Source organism: Mytilus edulis, chromosome 13 (genome assembly GCF_963676685.1).
Source record: "Mytilus edulis chromosome 13, xbMytEdul2.2, whole genome shotgun sequence".
Lineage (NCBI taxonomy): Eukaryota > Metazoa > Mollusca > Bivalvia > Mytilida > Mytilidae > Mytilus > Mytilus edulis.
In genome coordinates, this window is record NC_092356.1 from 57,695,782 (window position 1) to 57,716,293 (window position 20,512).

The 20,512-nt window shown below is 32.6% G+C and overlaps 1 protein-coding gene and 1 pseudogene across 2 annotated transcripts in view; both read right to left on the reverse strand.

The window, feature by feature from the left end:
* The window catches only part of LOC139501986 (tyrosine-protein phosphatase non-receptor type 11-like), a 462,346-nt gene that overhangs the window by 123,162 nt on the left and 318,672 nt on the right, over positions 1-20,512 (reverse strand). The gene's annotated exons all lie outside the window — the stretch shown is intronic.
* Positions 1,797-13,664, reverse strand: LOC139502099 (NFX1-type zinc finger-containing protein 1-like; annotated as a pseudogene).

Below are 20,512 nucleotides of genomic sequence, written 5' to 3' on the forward strand. Positions count from 1 at the left end.
ATTAAAACATTTGACTTTTCTACTCTTTATACAAGTATTCCACATTCCAAACTAAAAGACAAATTGAAAGAGTTGGTATTACTTTGCTTCATAAAAAAGAATGGCCAACGTAGATACAAGTATCTTGTCTTAGGGAGGGATAAATCATACTTTGTAAAGAATCACTCTGATTCAAACAAAAAATTCTCTGAAACCGATATTATCAAGATGCTTGATTTCTTGATTGACAACATATTTGTAACGTTCGGAGGACGTGTTTTTCAACAGACTGTCGGCATCCCAATGGGAACAAACTGTGCCCCTCTACTTGCCGACTTGTTTCTTTATTATTATGAGGCTGACTTCATGCAGGAACTTCTTAGAAAGAAAGATAAGAAGTTAGCAATATCCTTTAACTCTACTTTCCGCTATATAGATGACGTTCTTTCACTAAACAATTCAAAATTTGGTGACTATGTGGAACGCATCTATCCCATCGAATTGGAGATAAAGGATACTACAGATACAGTTAAGTCGGCTTCATATCTTGACTTACATCTAGAAATTGACAATGAGGGTCGGTTGAAAACAAAACTTTACGACAAAAGAGATGATTTTAGCTTTCCAATTGTGAACTTTCCATTTCTAAGTAGCAACATTCCAGCAGCACCTGCATACGGGGTATATATCTCCCAATTGATACGATATTCCCGTGCTTGCGTTTCCTATCATGATTTTCTTGATAGAGGGTTACTGCTCACAAGGAAGCTATCAAACCAAGAGTTCCAAATGGTGAAGTTGAAATCATTCCTTCGTAAATTTTACGGACGCCATCACGAGTTGGTTGACCGTTATGGAATAACCGTTTCACAAATGATATCGGATATGTTCCTTACGTCGTAACTACAATCCCCTTCCCTTTCATGAATGTGACCTACCGAATTAGACTATTTACCGGATTTGTAATCACATAAGCAACACGACGGGTGCCACATGTGGAGCAGGATCTGCTTACCCTTCCGGAGCACCTGAGATCACCCCTAGTTTTTTGTGGGGTTCGTGTTGTTTATTCTTTAGTTTTCTATGTTGTGTCATGTGTACTATTGTTTTTCTGTTTGTCTTTTTCATTTTTAGCCATGGCGTTGTCAGTTTGTTTTAGATTTATGAGTTTGACTGTCCCTTTGGTATCTTTCGTCCCTCTTTTACGCCCGATGCTAAACCCTGTAATTTTGTGTTTTTTTTCAAATTTAAAACAAAATGCTTAATATTGTTTTTTTTCGGTATTGGAATTCCCTAAAATAGTTTTCTTCAAAAGCAAACATGTTGCCTATTATAAATTGGATAAAAGGGACACAATACACTGTACATGTAAAACGTAAAATCACAAAAATACTGAACTCCAAGGAAAATTCAAAACAGATAGTACCTAATCAAACGGAAAAATTTAAATCTCAAACACACAAAACGAATGGAAACAACTGACATATTCCTGACTTGAACATACATTTACTGATGTAGAAAATGGTGGATTAAACCTGGTTTTATAGCTAGCTAAAACTCACACGTATATGACAGTCGCATCAAATTTCATTATATTGACAACGATGTGTGAACAAAACAAACAGACGTAAAAGGTAAAATTGTCAAAAATATGGGTACAGTAGTGTTAATATTATTTGAGGCTTGTTTTCATTAACACCACATTCATGCCGAATATAATTTAAATTGTATGACTTATTCATGCATTCTATGAGATAACATGTTTGTTTCATTGTTTATTATTTGAAGAAATAGTTTAGCAATACAACACTTTCAAATGATTGTTTGAAATTATCTTCTTGTACGTGAAGTATGATAAATTACATAACAGCAATCTTCTTCTGCACGAGTACATTTGTTTTGGATAGAAATATGATAGAGGTAAGGATGGTTTCAATTGCGGGGGGATAATATACATTGAATAAATAAGAGAAATTATCCTGTTTTATAAACAATTATGTAAAAAGATAAATATGATATTAAGATGATAATATGAAAAAAATGCAGACAGTAAAACACAGAACAAATGTTTTGACCAATTACATGCAAACATCATTAATCAGTTTTATGAATTACATAAACATAAAAAGAACAAATAACCTTTGCTTGATATTAATAAATTAATGAAAATTTCAATTGAACAACAATCATCACGAGATCACATTATCTGTCTGAAAAAAAAAGATGACAGACATTGCTTAATACTATCAACTGACAAAAAATGAACAGAATAACCTGCTTAATGATGCTATGGTTGACGAAAACAGAAGTTCAATGTAATAAACAAATTATGATATTGAGATTGTACCTTTTGAGAGTTCTCCTACATGCTTCAAAATGTCAATTTATAAGATGCAAGGTAAATGTATATGCGATAGTTCGTTGAAATTATAATAAATAAGATCGGAAGACGAATAGTTTCTTTTTTACGATGAAATGCCGTTTTTTTCCAAATAATTGTTGTGACGTCTTTTCAGAACAAAAGTTTCCTTATTAATTATACCGACTTTTAATGAAATCAAATAATCAACTGATCATAATTAAGTCGAATAATGCATCAAACATTTACAAAAAGTATCAACAAAAATTCGAAAGTGGATTTTAATCAATATAAAATATTAAAACAAAAGTGTACGCACTTTAAGTATAATTTCATGACGAACAATAAATGAACAAGAATAGCAAAACACACGAAATACAAAATGTACATGATTCTGACACAAACGTTATATACATGTTACAATTTTGAAACAAGCAAAATAAAGTAGTTTAATAATATAATCAAGTATAAACAAAACTGAGTTAACCCGTAAGAAGAATAAGAGGTTTGGTAGTGAGCAATACGGTTACGTTGAGAAATTCCAGATTAATAAAAAGACACATTCAATGATGCAAACATTTATGGTTGTGTTGGGCATGATATGTTAACTACTGTTTAGATGAACCGAATTCAGACATAACTAGTAGTAAATTAGAATAACCAAAAACGTCATATGGGATCTTTGTGTAATTACTGTAAGATTGCAATATATCCTTAATTTTGTTTTAGATGGATCGATATACTTTTTCTAATACAGTTATTTTATTTGTGTTGTGAAAATACTTATTAAACTAATCATGCTTACCAATATGAGAAAAAAAAAATCCGGAATATAAAACAGTGGAAATGTGCATGTTCATCTATGAAACAATATTCAACAGATACATTACTGTGTGAAAAAATCACATATCAAATGAACCATTGCTATTCATGTCATACATTTTGATTTGATGTGAATATTGTCAAATATGCGTCAAATAGACATAAAAATCATTATTTTACATTTGCAGTAAAGTACAAAAAATCATAATTTGATAAACCTCTTTGTGAATATAAATAAAAATATAAACGATATGCAATTTTTATTTGTTATTACTAGTTATATACGTTACTGTATATTTATCTTAGTTTTCTTTTTCTACGTGTCCTAAGGCTGCTGTCCCATTGGCATTTATATTCATATCATAATGTTCATTCTGCTGCATTGTCCTTTGGGAATAGTGTACGTAGTTTCCATCCGGTTTTGATGTCAGTGTTAATTTTGGAAGCAGACCAACTGGCCAGGAGAATCAATGTTTATATAGCTTTAAAGTACGTGCCCTCTACCTCTATATAAATTAAGTATAATTAAAAGATTATTACAACAAACGAATATAACTTTATGAAATATTTTAAAGATTTTCATAATCCATAGCTCTCTTATTGTCATTAGTTAAGGCATCGGCATCCCACATTCTCCTATAGAATAAAAATGGCATGAAACGAAAGGAATTAGTTGGAAGACTACCAAGTCTATGTATTTCACCATAATTCATACAATTTATTTTATTATATGAATACAAATTTTCCCTTTTCTCATTGGTTAAAAGCATAAGGAGTCATCTTTGATAAAACATTATGTTCACCGCGAGACAAATCACCTGAGGTTAATATATATAAATATATGATTTAAAACAGCTAACGTGAACCTAAATAAATTATTCTAATGCAACGTCAATGACGAAGGTTGATGACATCAAGCAACTTCTTGTTTTTTTCTTTTTCTTTTTGTTTTCGGTGTATTTGTTTTTCTCTTTATTTTGTGTTTTCGGTGTATTGTTTCAGTAAACATTATTTAATATTTCAACTTGTGAAAGTTAGCAGCTGCAAAAGCAGATAATATATATTAGTATAAAAACAAAGAGCAGTTTCAAAAATATCTTGAGCAAATATTACAAAATTGGATATTGGATAAAAAGTCATATAATGAAACAATTGTTGACTTTTGATTCCAGTTCTTACAATGATTTATCAACCCCAGAGATATGCCATAATCATTGTATCATCCTCACCAAAGGTCAATAATTTATTAATATCAAACCAACCCAATTTCTTATAATATAACTACTACAAAAATATTTAAACATGTGAACATGATATTGTATAGGCGAAATAAAACTTGGTACTGAGGAGGTTAACAATTTTGGAATCCATCCATTGCTTGGGAGGGGTTCGTGGTGCTTAGTCTTTTATTTTCCATGTTGTGTTTTATTTACTTTTAATTGTCTGTTTGTCTTTCTTATTTGTAGCCATGGCGTTGTCAGTTTAATTTCGATTTATGAGTTTGACTGTCCCTTTGGTATCTTTCGCCCCTCAACTACTGTTTTGCTATTGGAAATGCTTGTTTTATTTCTATGATCAACTAAGGAATGAGGAAGATGGGAAATACAAAGAGATATCTAAAACTGTCTGAGTTTTAGTCTAATAGAAGAGCTTCTGTTTGAAACCGACCGAAACACAAGTTATTATATGCAGTCGATTAAACTGTTTCGATAGCGTGGGTACGTATCAAGTATTTTTGACAAATTATGTCACTTTTTGTTTTAAATGTATTACAAGTTTACAATACAGAGTTTATTTGAGGTAAAAATCTTCATATTAAGTCTGGAGTATCAAAGTAACTTTTTTTTTAGATGTAAACACGTTGCCTTTGCACTGCTCAAACATACCTCAATACATGTTTTACTTGAAAGTTCAAGTATTACAATTAACATATAATAAAATATTCTTACTTACCAGTTTTACCTTTGTATCAATGTCCTGATCCCATAAATTCATTCTTCATGGCTCGCTTGATCATTTGCTTCTCCTTTAGTGTTAGACCAATCATTCTAGAAGAAGCTTCTTCTGTTTCCTTTCTCATTTTAGATAATTCGTTTTCGTCCATGACTTCAATAGATTCAAGTTTAAGCAAGAAATTTCCAATTATATCAGGGAATACGAGTCCTTCATCGCGTGCATATAGTTCTGTTTTGAATTTATGAATATCAAGTATAAGTTGCAGTCGTCGTATTTCTAGGTAAAATTCATTATGTTCTTGTCTTGAATATCTGGTTCGCCTTAAAAACACCCATTTTTCTAGTCGATCTAACCAGGCTTGATATAGGCACTCGGAAGGAGATATTTCTATTCTAAGGCTAAAGATTTCTTCATAAAAAGTTAATTGATCGATTACCATGTTCAGAATATCGATTGATTTGGTAGATTTAACTCGGTTCCATAAACTAGTGAATATATTTCTAGGTATGTCAATTTTATATTCAGTGAGTAACTGTCTTGTAGCAAACCGCTTTGCTTGGAGGTAAGTACTCTCCTCAATTTTTCGAATATTCTGAATTTCATCTGTCATGCATTCGTTTATAATTTTTAATTCCTTACGATACCTTCGTGATTTAAATATTATTGTGCCACATTTTGGACATTTCAAGGACTTGGTTTCGTCATTGTGATTATTCATAACATTTAAGATATGTTTGTCTAATACCTTTACTTCAAATACGCATTTACAGTCTTCTAACCGAATATACACCGCGTTTTCTACCCGTTTATCTTCAACTTGTATGTTTGTCAAGCGTTCACATATTTGACAAATACACTGTACACATTCGCATAACAGTCCTGAGCATGTGTGATCAGGACCACACTCTAATCTAGTCATACAAAGGGTATTGCATTTCGGTCTTTCGCAAGTTGCCATGCATGATTTATCACACTTGAATTTGTTTGGACATTCTGCTTTACATTCCTCTTTACAAAGTTTACTACCATCAAATCTTGTTTTACATGTGTCATCATTCATACAAGATGAACGGCGATAACTGCAATGATCCTTATGATCGTGTTCATATATCAAGTTTCGTTCGCAGTTCGCTTTACATGGTACATGAAGCCTTCCTTGACTACACTCGGAGTGTGTTCCTTTACATTTATGCCCACAGTCCAATGTTCCAGAACATTGTAATTTACAAGATGCATCATATTTTGTAGAACATTCCACTTGAACCTCGTGTCCACATCGAGCTTTTACCTGTATTTTCTTTTTGCAAGAATCCTCGGTACTACAAGTATCTTTACAAAGTTTGTTGCACTGATGACCACAGTTCATAGAAGCTTGACAGCGTTGACCGCATGATTCTAACTGTGGATTTATATGACAAGGCATACGTTTTACATGCTGACATTTTGGAATTGTCTTTTCAACGAATACATTACATCTTTCACAGGAGTCTGGAAAATGACACGGTTTCGTGCACTGATGTCCCATTTCACATGCCTTTTGACATTGTTTTCGACAATGTCCTTCATGATCTTGATCATCTACATGACATTTCCTTAAACAAATGTGCCCACATTGTTTTTTGACAGAGCAAGTTTTATGACATCCACCATCTGCAACACTTTTAAAGTCTTCCGGCTTAGAAACATAGGTTGAAGTGCCGTGTGTCTGGCATGTTAGCTGTAGACGATCACCAATAGATTTCCTTGTTGTTGCGTCACTGACAATGTTATTCCATAGTTCTGATCTAGCTTTTAAAATTTCAAAATTACCTATTGCGTAAAATCCTATTTTTTGCTCTTGATAGAGCAACGCACACTCTATTATCCTCGGATAAATAGCCTATATTTTGTTTCCTGTTACTTCTAACAAGGGACAATAATATTATTTTATTTTCCTCTCCTTGAAAATTATCGACTGTTTCTACTCTTACGGATTGTTCACTTGAAAACCATGCATTCGTTCTTGAAAGTTCTTCGTCCACTTTCCCGATACTGTCACGAAGAAGCCGTACCTGATCTAAATATGTTGACAGCACAGTTATTTCAGATGATTCATATCCTTGAATTCTGAGATACCTGTACAATTCACAAATGAACAAAGCTTCGAATCTGTTCTTGTGACTTTTTGAAATCGTGTTATGGTCTTGGTCTTCAAACACAGAATGAGACATTAAGAACATATCACAGTGAATTCCTTTCACGTTTTCGTATCCAGATACATTTGTATCGTTCTTTAGATTTTCATAAATGTGAGGCACTAGCAGCTTGGATATCGATGGTCTCATTCGATGTTGATATTCTAATTGTGTAGAGGGAAACCCTTCATCAATAAGTCTTTCAAAAAGTGATATATTTATTTTATGCTCTTGTGCAGTTTTATAATCGTTGCAAGACGGACGTAATTGTTGATGATCTCCGATCATTATTAATTGCCGACATGATGACGTTAAACATGCCACCACGTGATGTTCTGGGATTTCAGCAGCTTCTTCAATGAGAAAGATACTGGGGGAAACCTGTTTAAGTATGTCCTTATCTCTTGCAGCTCTGGTTGTCGTACATGCTATAAGTCTAGTTTTCTTTAATATGATGATATCAGCTTCCCGTTGCTTCTTTACATACAATTGTTGTGCTGCTTTGTACCGATCCTCACATTTTTGTATTTTTATGTTTAAAGGAAGGAGAGACTGTTGAACCCAGTATTTATATAACTGCCACCTTTGTGCTTTGTCTATGCACCATAAATTAGACACTGAATTTGCTTCTTCAGTTGTCAATTGTTCTGTGTGATGGAGCTTTTCTTTAATTTTCTCATTGGTAAAAATAATGTCTGAAGAAAACATCATTTTTAAAGTTTCCAAGTGCATGGTCGGAATTTTCCCTGATGATTCTATGTCCTCTTCACCATCCCTTCTACTTCGATTATTGTAACGATATGTCTTGTCATTCAAGTCTAAATTATAGTCTCCATCAATTGCTTTGCAACATTTGTTTTGTGTAGTTACTACTTGTAGTGTTATTGATTCAATTTCGAGCCATCGTATCAAAGAATCTGTTTTCCTGAATTCCCTGCATTGCGTGTCAGTAATCACGTTAACTGAATACCGAAGCCAGTCTTGATGAACTATTCCTGTCTGAACCTCGCGCCGCACTTTTTGCAAGTATTCAAGTTCTTTGATTATATTTTTCAAATCTTTTTTAGCATTTAATGCCATAACATTATGTTCACCTGTGCTTTCTCTTAGTGTGCGTGTTCGAATTTTACCCCCGCGCGTAGTGAAACTTTCTTTTTTATAAGTATATGCTTTTCGTTTACCCGTTATGTTATATTTCTTCATGATGTCGATTTCTGATCTCGAACCTAATCGGACTATATCAGCGGTCTCATTTTCCATAAATCGTTCAGAGATTTCAACTAAAAATTGATCAAGTGCATGGTTCGTGTAGCTAAGGAGAAGCATTGGTCCTTGATCATCTTGTTCGCGCCATAAATGTTCATTGCTTAACAGAAGTTCAGCTATTTTGAGTCCGATAACTGTTTTCCCCGTGCCAGGTGGTCCTTGTATTAACGCAAGTTTACTTTTCATTGATGTTATCAACGCCCTGTGTTGTGAATCGTCCATACCTAGAACTTTTGCATCAGGCCAGTTTGCATCATTTGAAATGTCTATCTTTTTCACATCATGTCCTTGATTCAAACAGCTGATATCAAATCCATCTTTTAGGAATGAAGGCGATTTAAAATAAGCTGGTTCTTCTTGATTTAGACTGTTTCTCTTGTTTGATAATTGTGTTCCGAAAGGTAAGCTATGTTCCTCATTGATTATCATTTTGTACATACATTTAATTGATAGTAATGTATGAAAGTAAGACGGAAAGAAAACTTGGCTATCAATTAGAATGACATCATGTTCATGTAAAAGTTCAAACATATTTGGAATATCGTCGATAAATTTAATTTCGTAAATACCATATCGAAGATCCCGATCGTTATTATCTTCTACAGTTGCATACTGAAGAATTGTAAATGTCTTGTTAGTTAAGCAAACGAGAGAGCCAGATTTCAATAACTTTCTGCTGCGACTAGATTTAGGGGTATCAAATCTTATTTTCCAAGTTATACCATTATACTCATTGCAACATTGTGTAAGGAAACATATATTTTTATAAACACGGATGTCATCATGGCGCTGTTTCTTCTCAAGGCAAAACTGATCTACACGTAAACTATTTCTTAAAGAAATCAATCCTATACATAAAGGCCTTATGAAATCTTGACGATGAACCATAAAAAGCCTTCTTAAATAGCTTTCTTCTGTGTTAAAATCAGAATCAATGATGGTACTCTCACATGACTCTATTTCCATTAGATCTGGCAATATAGGTAATGTTGAAAGTTTGTTCTCGATGTTAGGAGTTTTTTCTGGGTGATCCAATTTGTCTCTTATTTCTTGTATTAAAGATTCTAGGTCTCTTTGTTGATTCCTGTCATTAACTTTTTCGCGAACACATCTTTCTAAAGAACCAAACGGTTGCATTAAATCGGACAGTTGCGAATTGACATGACAAACTAGCCCTTTTATCAAAACAAGTAAATTTTTCAGCATGTGAATTTGTTCCTTATCAAACTGTAAACAGAGCTGGCAAATAATATCTTTCGTATCCTGACGTTCGAAGAACCTTCTTTCTTTTAATGGACTGAGGGCTTTTTGTACTAATGAATGATGCTTAGACTCACAAACCTGACACATAACTTGCAAAAATAACGCCATTTGATCAATTACCGCGTGCTTCCATAGAAATATGTCTAATTCTCTACTACAAATACTCAGATAAGCCGTTAACCTATCGGTATCCATCTTTGATAATTTTGTAATGTCTATCTTTTGATCCGATGCATCATATTCGTTTTCAGATTTGTTTGTGAATGTTGTAATTCCATTGTAATTTTGCCCTGTGTTTTGGCCTCTCGATTTGACATCTGAACCAGATTTATATCGGTCTTCGCAATTCCTTCTTTTATTTACATTTGACGAATGTGTGCTTTGATAAAGTGCATTGCTATATGTGTCGTCCTTTTGAATCGTTATCGTGCAAGGCTTTTTACAATCCTGTAAACATTTTCCATGTTCTGTAATCTCCTGTCTGCTGTCTCCTTTTTCATGTTTTCTTTTGGTATTTCTATGCTCAGTTTTGTCCTTTGATGAGTATGATCCTTCTGGTCGTTTAGGGGAAAAGTGAGATTTTCGACTTCTGTTGTTCGGAGAACGTGACCTTTCAGGCGTTCTTGTTCTACCAATCAGTTGTGTGTCTATTGATATGTCGTTGTGATCATGTGCATTATGCCGATACTTATTATTATTTTCTCCATGTTTTTTAATGTTTGATATTCTAATTTTCTTTCGATTTTTCGATTCGGTGCTATATGGTCGGCTTGTATTCTTTCGTTTTCTTGACTCAATTTTCTTCTCTAGTGCTGGCAACTTTTCTTTTGGTACATCCAAATGTATTATTTTGTTGTCAATTTTGTGATTTGTTTTTGTTGTTATGAGTGTAACTTTTAATTCGGGTCTTGTTTTATTGTTAATATCTTTATCTTGAAGGTCATTTGAAATTTCCTGAACATCGGTTATCGATTGATTTGTTGTAGTAAGTCCTATACGTTGACTCAGCGATTTGGTTGGCATATGACCCAAACGGTCAAATACAGGTCGTCTTTTTGCATCGTTTATCGGGTTCACTGTGTCTTCTTCGTCTTTCTGTTGGGGATTTATTTTGTTATCAATTTTGTGATTTGTTTTTGTTGCTATTAGTGCAACGTTTGATTCGGATCTTATTTTACTGTTAATATCTTTATCTTGAAGGTCATTTGAAATTTCCTGAACATCGGTTATCGGTTGATTCGTTGTAGTTAGTCCTATACGTTGACTCAACGATTTGGTAGGCATATCACCCAAACGGTCAAATACAGGTCGTCTTTTTGCATCGTTTATCGGGTTCACTGTGTCCTCTTCGTCTTTTTGTTGGGGCTTTATTTTGTTATCAATTTTGTGATTTGTTTTTGTTGCTTTGAGTGCAACGTTTGATTCAGATCTTATTTTAAAGTTAATATATTTATCTTGAAGGTCATTTGAAATTTCCTGAATATCGGTTATCGGTTGATTCGTTGTAGTAAGTCCTATACGTTGACTCAGCGATTTGGTAGGCATAGGACCTAAACGGTCAAATACAGGTCGTCTTTTTGCATCGTTTATCGGCTTCACTGTGTCGTCTTCGTCTTTCTGTTGGGGCTGTACAGCTATTGAATCAAAGTCTACGTCACTATAATCAACACTTGGTCTCATTGAACTTATTGGATTCCGATTTAGATTCGGCGTGAAAGAAGTGCGAATTTTGTAGCTTTTAGTAAACATCGGCTCCTGTCTTTTGTAATTTGCCATTGTTTACCTTACCACTGAATGTAAACAAAACATGAATACAACGTTAAACAAAGAGTAAGTTAACATTTTTCTTGTTATTCATTTACATGTCATAATAATATTTTGACTTTTCACGGAAGATATTTTTCCCATTAAAAACAGAATAATATAAATCTTACAACAGTTACTTCACTTTTGAATTGGTGGCAGAAGTCGGAGTAAACCATCGACAGTAGTAAAACTGATCATCCTAGTCATTTAGGATTACAGTTGAACACACCAGCCACGTGCTGGTCACAACCTCAGTATTGACAGACTATTTTATACAGTATTTCGACTACTTAGACCACTTGGCCACCAAGGCCCTATATTATTCAACGACCAAATATCAACATAAAAACGCTTGGTGTTATTGAATTAATCGATTGCATGGCATTTATACGAGTCTTTACTGAGTTTTGCCATACGTTGTAATTAATAATAGTACAGGAACAAGTATGCTATTAAAGGAACGCAATTATTGCAAATAGTTTAAACTTGTTATTCCCGAAACGTACCTTAAGTAGCCAAGAAGAAGATTTACAGTAGATCTAGTATACTCGTTTGAGAAAAAGTCTTTACATGAGTTGCATCAATATATATTGTATTTTCTGAAAATATGCCTAATCGAAAATAGATTTACAAGAAATGAATTTTTAACTATTATTTTGTCAACAAGTTATATCGGTTAAAAGCTCAGTAGAGCATAATACACTTTGTATTATAAAATTCCCCAAATATTTTATCAAGTTACAGGTAGTAGTAATAAGGCATTGGGTAGGAGATTGTGTAATTCAGAAAAAGCGTAAATTGATATGATTGAAATAGCATTAAAGTATTTTAAATAATTGGGTGTTTGAATGAAAATAACATAATTTACACAAACTTGATTATTATATTTAAAATTTCTTCTTACTTTTGTCAATTATATATTATAAATATTGCATCATTCGTCGTCTATCGACTTTATTAGTTCCATTGTTGACTAAGTGAACTTTGATACAATGCACGGTTTACTCAATGCGACGCTTTAAAATATGTGGTTCGATAATCCCCCACACTTTGTTTAATAAAGCGGGATCTATTATTTGCGATTAAAACAGTTCATTATTTAATATAAGGTTGGGTTAATATTAATGGAGCGAAACACAAATCTAACACAGCAGAATGAAAAAATTTAATTTTAATCAGATTTCATTGACAGTGTACACGTAACTTTATAGTCGCCAGTATAACGGCATTTTATGACATAAAGTAAAATACGAGAAAACTCTAAGGAAAATTCAAAACGCAAAGTTCTTTATCAAATGGCAAGATAAAAAGCTCATCTACATCATATGGATGGAAAATAACTGTCATAATACTGACTTAGTACAGGCATTTCCTTAAACAAAAATGGTGGACAAAATCTGGTTTTATAGCTATCACAACCTCTTACTTGTTCGACAGTTCGAACTGAGTTGTATCATATTCACAAAAATGTATGAGCAAAACAAAAGGACATGATAGGTGATAATGTCTAAAATAGGGGTATATGTCAATTTTGTGTTATAATCTTAATCTTAATTCAAACAAATAGATATTTGAAGATGGCGACTCCCAAAATGAAGTTCTTTAGTGTCTGAAATAATGCCAATAGTGAAAAAGCAATAGTATATGATTTAAGAAAACTAACTGATATTACTTGGAATTAACTTCAACATACTTAGTTAATATATATATGTAGCGCCAAGCTGTAATCTCTATCCCGGATTTTAAATTAGTTTAGATATGCTTTCATTAAAACATACTTACAAAGATGACCTGTATATATCTAGCAATGGAAAACCAAGTTGTACTTCCTTCTGTAATCATATTCCTGATCCTTGCCAATATTTTTCTACATCAAAACTATATAGCTATGTTTTAAAACACTCAATATCCGTGTTAAATATCATGCTTATATAAGAGACACCCTTGTTCATGTCAGTCGTGACAGAAAACGAATAAAAGTTGGGTCTAAAGTACAAGGAGATTATGCTTCAAAATCGAAAGTAGATTTTTTGAAAAACGATATCCTATCTCGCACGTGATAGTTTGAATTATATGATTAGTTTGTATATAGTTGCTGTAATATAATCGATGAATAATATACCTTCACGCATCAAGGGTATGAATATGATTGTTGAATATAAACTCGTCATAGATAATAGGGTTTTAGTATGCAAGACACGCGTTTCGTTTACAAAAGACTCGTCAGTTACGCTGGAATCACAAATGTCGATAAGGAAATTTAAGATTTATTAACGTCTCCTCGGAGACGTTATTAAGAATTGAACGATGGATATTTTTTCCTTTATTTTTTAAAAATTTTTATAAGGCTTATTCGTCGGCCTCTAAACATGAACAGTAAGTGGCTTTGTTAAATAGTTCTCATTTAAAATAAATCAAATTTATAAAAGAAAATTCTTATATTAGTTTGCTTTCTTTCAGTTATTTTCCTAAATATATGGTCGGCGGATATACATGTGTTTCAGTGGTGGAGTCTCAACTATGAAATAAAATACATATGAACATGTCGTACCAGGAGTTGGTTTCACAAAACAACACTTACGACAAATATTGATTGTAATTATACTGAATTCATGACTTACGATCAATCTTAGTCCTCAATCTTAGTCGTAAGTTTATTGTGAAACCGACTCCTGGATACCTTAACTATGCCTTTTATCTTTTTCAAATACTTGTTGGGTTCGTGTTAAGTTATCAAAGTATTGTACAATAAAAATAATAGACTCTTATTAAGCAAATTATTTCATTAAAACATCAAAAGAAAGAAATTAAATTTATATTACAAAATCTATTTCATATATTGATTTTATTGACTGCCAAAAGTTTCAAATAGCATTTATCAAAAGATGGTATCGTGTTATCAAGAAAACAACATAACTTATTCATTTGATATTAAGTCAATTATTTATATATAACAACTTATTGTTGTATAGTTATACTTCTATTTGATTAGTTTTGTATGAAATACTTAGTCATTATGCTTTTTTTTCTAAATATAAAAAAGGTAGTGGCTGTTTATATGAACTCTTAAAAACAAAACAAAAATGATAAAAAAAATCAGTAGCTAATTCGTCAGTCTCTTAACATAAAGTTAGTGGTTTATTTGTCGTACTGTAAGTATAAAGTTAGTGGCTCTAAAACAAAGTAAGTGACTTTCGTCGGTCTCTCAACATAAAATACACATGTAAATGGCTCATTCGTTAGTCTCTAAACATGAAAAGCTAGTGGCTTATTTTTCGGTTTCTAAATATAAAAGTAAGTGGCTTATTCGTAAACCTCTAAACATAAACAGTTAGTGGCTTATTCATCGGTCTCTAAACATAAACAGTAAGTGACTTATTCATCGGTCTCTAAGCATAAACAGTTAGGAGCTTATTCGTAAGTCTCTTAACATAAACAGTTAGTGACTTATTCATCGGTCTCTAAACATATACCGTAAGTGGCTTATTCGTCAGTCTCTATACATGAAAAGCTAGTGGCTTATTTTTTCGGTCTCTAAATATAAAAGTAAGTGGCTCATTGGTCAGTCTCTAAACAAGAAAACCTAGTGGCTTATTTGTCGGTCTCTAAAAATAAAAGTACGTGGCTTATTCGTCAACCTCTAAACATAAACAGTTAGTGGCTTATTCATCGGTCTCTAAACATAAACAGTTAGTGACTTTTTTATCGGTCTCTAAACATAAACATTTGATTGCTTATTTGTCGGTCTCTAAGCATAAACAGTTAGTGACTTATTCGTCGGCCTCTTAACATAAACAGTTAGTGGCTTACTCATCGGTCTCTAAACATAAACAGTAAGTGACTTATTCGTCAGCCTCTAAACATAAACAGTTAGTGACTTATTTGTCGGTCTCTAAACATAAACAGTTAGTGACTTATTTGTCGGTCTCTAAACATATTAAACAGTTAGTGACTTATTCGTCGGCCTCTTAACATAAACAGTTTATGACTTTTTCGTCGGTCTTTTAAAATAAAAAGTAAGTGACTTATTCGTCAGTCTCTAAACATAAACAGTCAGTGGCTTATTCGTCAGCCTCAAAACATAAACAGTTAGTGGCTTATTCGTCGGTCTTTAACATAAAAAGTAACTGACTTATTCGTCGGACTCTTAACATAAACAGTAAGTGGCTTATTCGTCGGCCTCGTAACAATAACAGTAAGTGGCTTATTTGCCGGTCTCTCTACGCATAAAAAGTAACTGACTTATGTGTCGGTCTCTCCACAAATAGTGTAAATGGATTATCAAATCACAAAAAAAGAATGACTGGTCTCTGTTTATCATATAATAAATCATGACAAAATAAATACATTTTAAATATAAAATGAATCGTTTCTTTCATTCAACAGTTGTGATTTTGGCTGTTCATTGTTTTTATCCTTCAATTTGGGTGTTCTCCTATACTGATACAGCCCTTTGTTTTTGCTTTGTATGCACTTGTGTAACCTCAGAATGTGTATTGCAGTCGCATTCAAATGACGTATCAATTGCGAATTAACTATTACTTTTATACGTTCTGTTTGTTTTCAAACATTTCTTTAGAATAATATGAATCGCACCAATTTGCTAATAACATACACGCATGAACAGCAGTCTTTTCTACGATGGCAACTATCGATTTTAAAACTTAAATGTGTACGACTGTGAGACAAAAACAACCATGTCAATTTCAGCATGCATGTTTAGTGAATGTCGAGTCCGAAGCGTAAGGCAACTCGTACACTCCTGTTTCAAATTGGATAATGTTTTGTTATTTGTTTTTACTGTTGAAATTAGTTGTTATGTTAAAATAGATAATTATTCACCGTGAGCGATTTATTATTGTTATCCATTCGAGATTATTGTTTTGCGAACCTGTTTTAAGCTGAATGTGTGATTACTGTATCGTATTACTACACGGGCCTCAAGGGACTTCAAATCGAAAATAAATGCAAAACATGTGTTTTTGTGTCTTTCAAAACACAAAACATATACAGAATTAATTGCAGGATAAAGACCATAACTGTTTAGTGTCTTTAAATATCAGCTCTCTTTGTACTCGGCTCGAAACAGGTGTAATAGCTCGCTAAAAGCTCGCATATACTTTGTTTCCTAGCCTCGTACAAATACAGCTGATATTTAAAGACACTAAACAGTAATTGTCTATATAAATTCATCTGAGATATAGAAATCTGGTATTGTGGCAGATGAGACAAGTCTCTGCCATTTGTGAATGATCTGAATGTAAACAATCCTCATGGATTACGATACGATCCTAAACAAAGAGCAACACTCATTCCGTATATAAAGCTACTTAAAGGAACCGGAGATTTGACAAAATCCATTTCGAGAAGAAATCAAAACATGTGATTTATATGACAATTAGTGAAAATAATTGACAATTAGTGAAAACAAATACCACAGCCAGTGAACAAGTTGAACCACAAACACTAAACAACTGGCTCCTAGCTACAGATTTCCTGTTTTGATTGGTTATTAGTCAGGTCGTTGATTTTCTGTCCATTTGTTTAACAGTTTATCACCCCGGTTGTTGCTTTTTGTTTTTTTTATATGGCGTGTAATCCTCCGTCTCTTTTGGTCATGTCGGTGACATTTATAGATGCCTATACTTTCACAGTATAGATTTTGATCATTGTTGAAAGCCATTCAGTGACCTTCAATATCTTTAACTTACTTCATTTCATGTTGCATAGTAGTTTCATTGGCATTCATAAAAGGTTTCTTACTTTTAACATATAAAATTTAAAAAAAAAATGTTAACATGTCTGCAACCATACCATTACTGTTTTAAGAACTTACAATGTAGAACAGTTTCTGTAGTGTAACGGTAAAACAGATTTCATACATTTATTTTTCTTAATATTCAGATGACAGAATAAGAAATAGTTTTGATTTTTTGAAAAACAAGAAGGTGTCCATATAGTACATGGATGTCGCACTCAAAGGAGCATTTGCTATGTTCAGTGAACCCTGCAATTGGGGGTTAATCTCCAATTTGGCATTAAAATTAAAAAGTTCACATCATAAAGAACTTGTGAACTAAGTGTCAAGATGATTGGACTTCAACTTAATCACAAACTAACTTGACCAAAAACTTTAACCTGAAACGGGTCAGACGGAAGAACGAACGAACGGACACACAGACCGAAAAACATATTGTCACTAGGTGAGAGCATAAAAAGATATTTTAGCTTATTATACAACCGATCAAAAAAGAAGGACATATAATAACCTTTCGAATGATAAATACTATAACCTTAAATTTTTTTTATGTTTAATGTCACTCAATTTTCAAAAGTCTGCACGAGTAAAAACCACCTGTAATTCCATATGTATCATTATTGATTATAAATATCATATCTTACGGTAATCCATTGAATTTCATATATATAACTGTACAATATACATTTATCTATTATAATTTGATGACCAAGGCAACGTTTTCAAATCTGTTATATTAATGGTCCCATTCAGAAAACGGTTTTTCCTCTAAAATGGTTATGTGCTACGAGGCATAACGTTTATTGTGAATAAAGTGTATTGTATGCGGATATATTCTACGCCACTATGTTGATGTATATGCTAAAAACTTTATTAGCTAATGTTTTGTTGTATTCAAGTTTTATACACAGTAAGTAAATTTCTTTTTATTTTGACTTTTCAATGAAATTATCTCCTAGTTTTTCTTGATTGCAAAATTGTATCAATACTATTTGAGTATTGTTCCTACTTCTCCAGACAAGTTTGGCGGATTTGGCCATTCTGTTTCGACTTTTTGCAATTATATTGGTCATCATGTACCAGTACTCCCTATTTTATGATTTTGTTATTGATTTTTTAAAATTCAATCAAAACGAAAATAACACTTGATATATTATGAGGCCCCTCATGGGGGGGTCCTAGTAATCACATAATCACCATTTTTTTGCCAATATAATCACATAATCATTAAATATTTGCTTATCTTTAGTAATCAAATAATCATAAACTAAAAATACAGTCCTAGGTAATCAAATAATCATGAAATATTTGGCTTAATAATCAAATAATCATTAAAAAAACGGCCAAGTAATCACATAATCAAAAACCCTATGAGGGCCCTCTATTATGTGCGTCCGAATCGCTTCTCAACACTTTTATCTGAAACGCTTTACACTTAGAAGACAGGGACTAAAGGGACCTGAAAAGAATAGTCCAATTTGTTTCTGAATAGTTTCACACTTTTTATATATTTTCAACGGGGAAACAAGCAGACCATCAATTGATGTATCGAACCATAGCTATAGTAAATAAAGAAAAACCTTGGCTAACCTTTGCCTGGGGAGAACGTTTAAGGATGTTCGCTCTTCTCGTTTTTGAGTTTGACACGAATTCCAAAACCTCACCTAAGTACATCCTTAAACTAAATCCAGAGTTACCGGTTATGGTTGCAGCAACATTTACCTCGCATCTTCTTCTGTGCATTGTATCACACTTATTAAAGGGGCACTAGCTACGATATATATAAAAAATCTAAAGTATGATTTTTTTTTGTTCAATCATTAATAAAAGATAAATAGTGAAATAATAATTTGCTTTTATCAGCTAAAATGGTTCAATTTTGTCAAATCAAGCTATTAAACGTTGGTAATGAATTATTCACTTGCAAGTGAATAATTCGACATCAATAAATCCGTATTCATGTGAACTCCAATTTAACCCCGTAAAAAGAGATAAAATAACGCATGCATTGTCCGTGTACGGTTATTTAAAGGAAAAAATGTCAACACTGAAAGTGAAACAAACTAGGTAAATAACTAAATTTTGATTAACTGATTCGATCCACAAAAAATCATTCTTATAAAGGTAAAAATTAATTTTTAATCTAAAGTACAAAATTTAACTATTGCATGAGTTGCTTAATCTATTTACATCGCTTAAATGGTCATAGAAGGTCAACTCGATAGTAAATTAGATTGCGTCTTGGCTACAATTTACTTTGATAGTTTAGGAAAATGTTTTACATTCTTATAAATAAATATGAGAATTTGAGTCAAATCGGTGAACATGAATTTGGCAGCTAGTGCCCCTTTAAAGCGTGGTATGACCGTTATTTTTTTCTCATTAGATTCTAAAATTCCATCATGTATATACACGTACATTGGATGTTACAAAGATGGTTATGACAGAACTCTCCAACACGCTGCTGCTATATGGCAAGACAGTCTGACCAATACTTGGTGTATATATACTTGCCATTCACAAGCCTATTTATATCCTGGAACTGAGGTATGTATATGAATATATATTTTTATTCACAATTGTGTAAATATACGTTTAAAAAAGAAAATGATTTCTGATTTTTGAAATATCGTATAGTGACAATCATATGTTTTAAATGGGCACTAGCTGTCAAGCTCATGTTTTTCACAAAATTGAACCATACTGGCTGCTAAAGGTGTAATAGTAATTACCACCACTGATTTTCCCTTATTAGTCTTTGTTAAATTTGCACTTTTCCAAAACAAATGTGCAGAATTTATCTTTGTTTCAAATAAAGAAATACTTGACATGAGTCAAGATTTATCCTGTCCAGTACTATAGAAAACAATTCACATAACATTTCATTGCATATAAGAAAAGAACCATCATTGGAGCTAACTAATCAAATTATCCCCTTATTAAACATGTGTACACGATTTAGTAACCATGTAAACTCAGGTTTACAAAATATTCTATAGAAACCCCAAATAAAAAAATAATTGTGCTTTGAAATACACAAGACATATGTTTATGACACAGAAATGTTTCACTGCATTAAAATGAGGATTTATTACCTACAACTGTCAAATTCAAGGGAATATTTTTTTC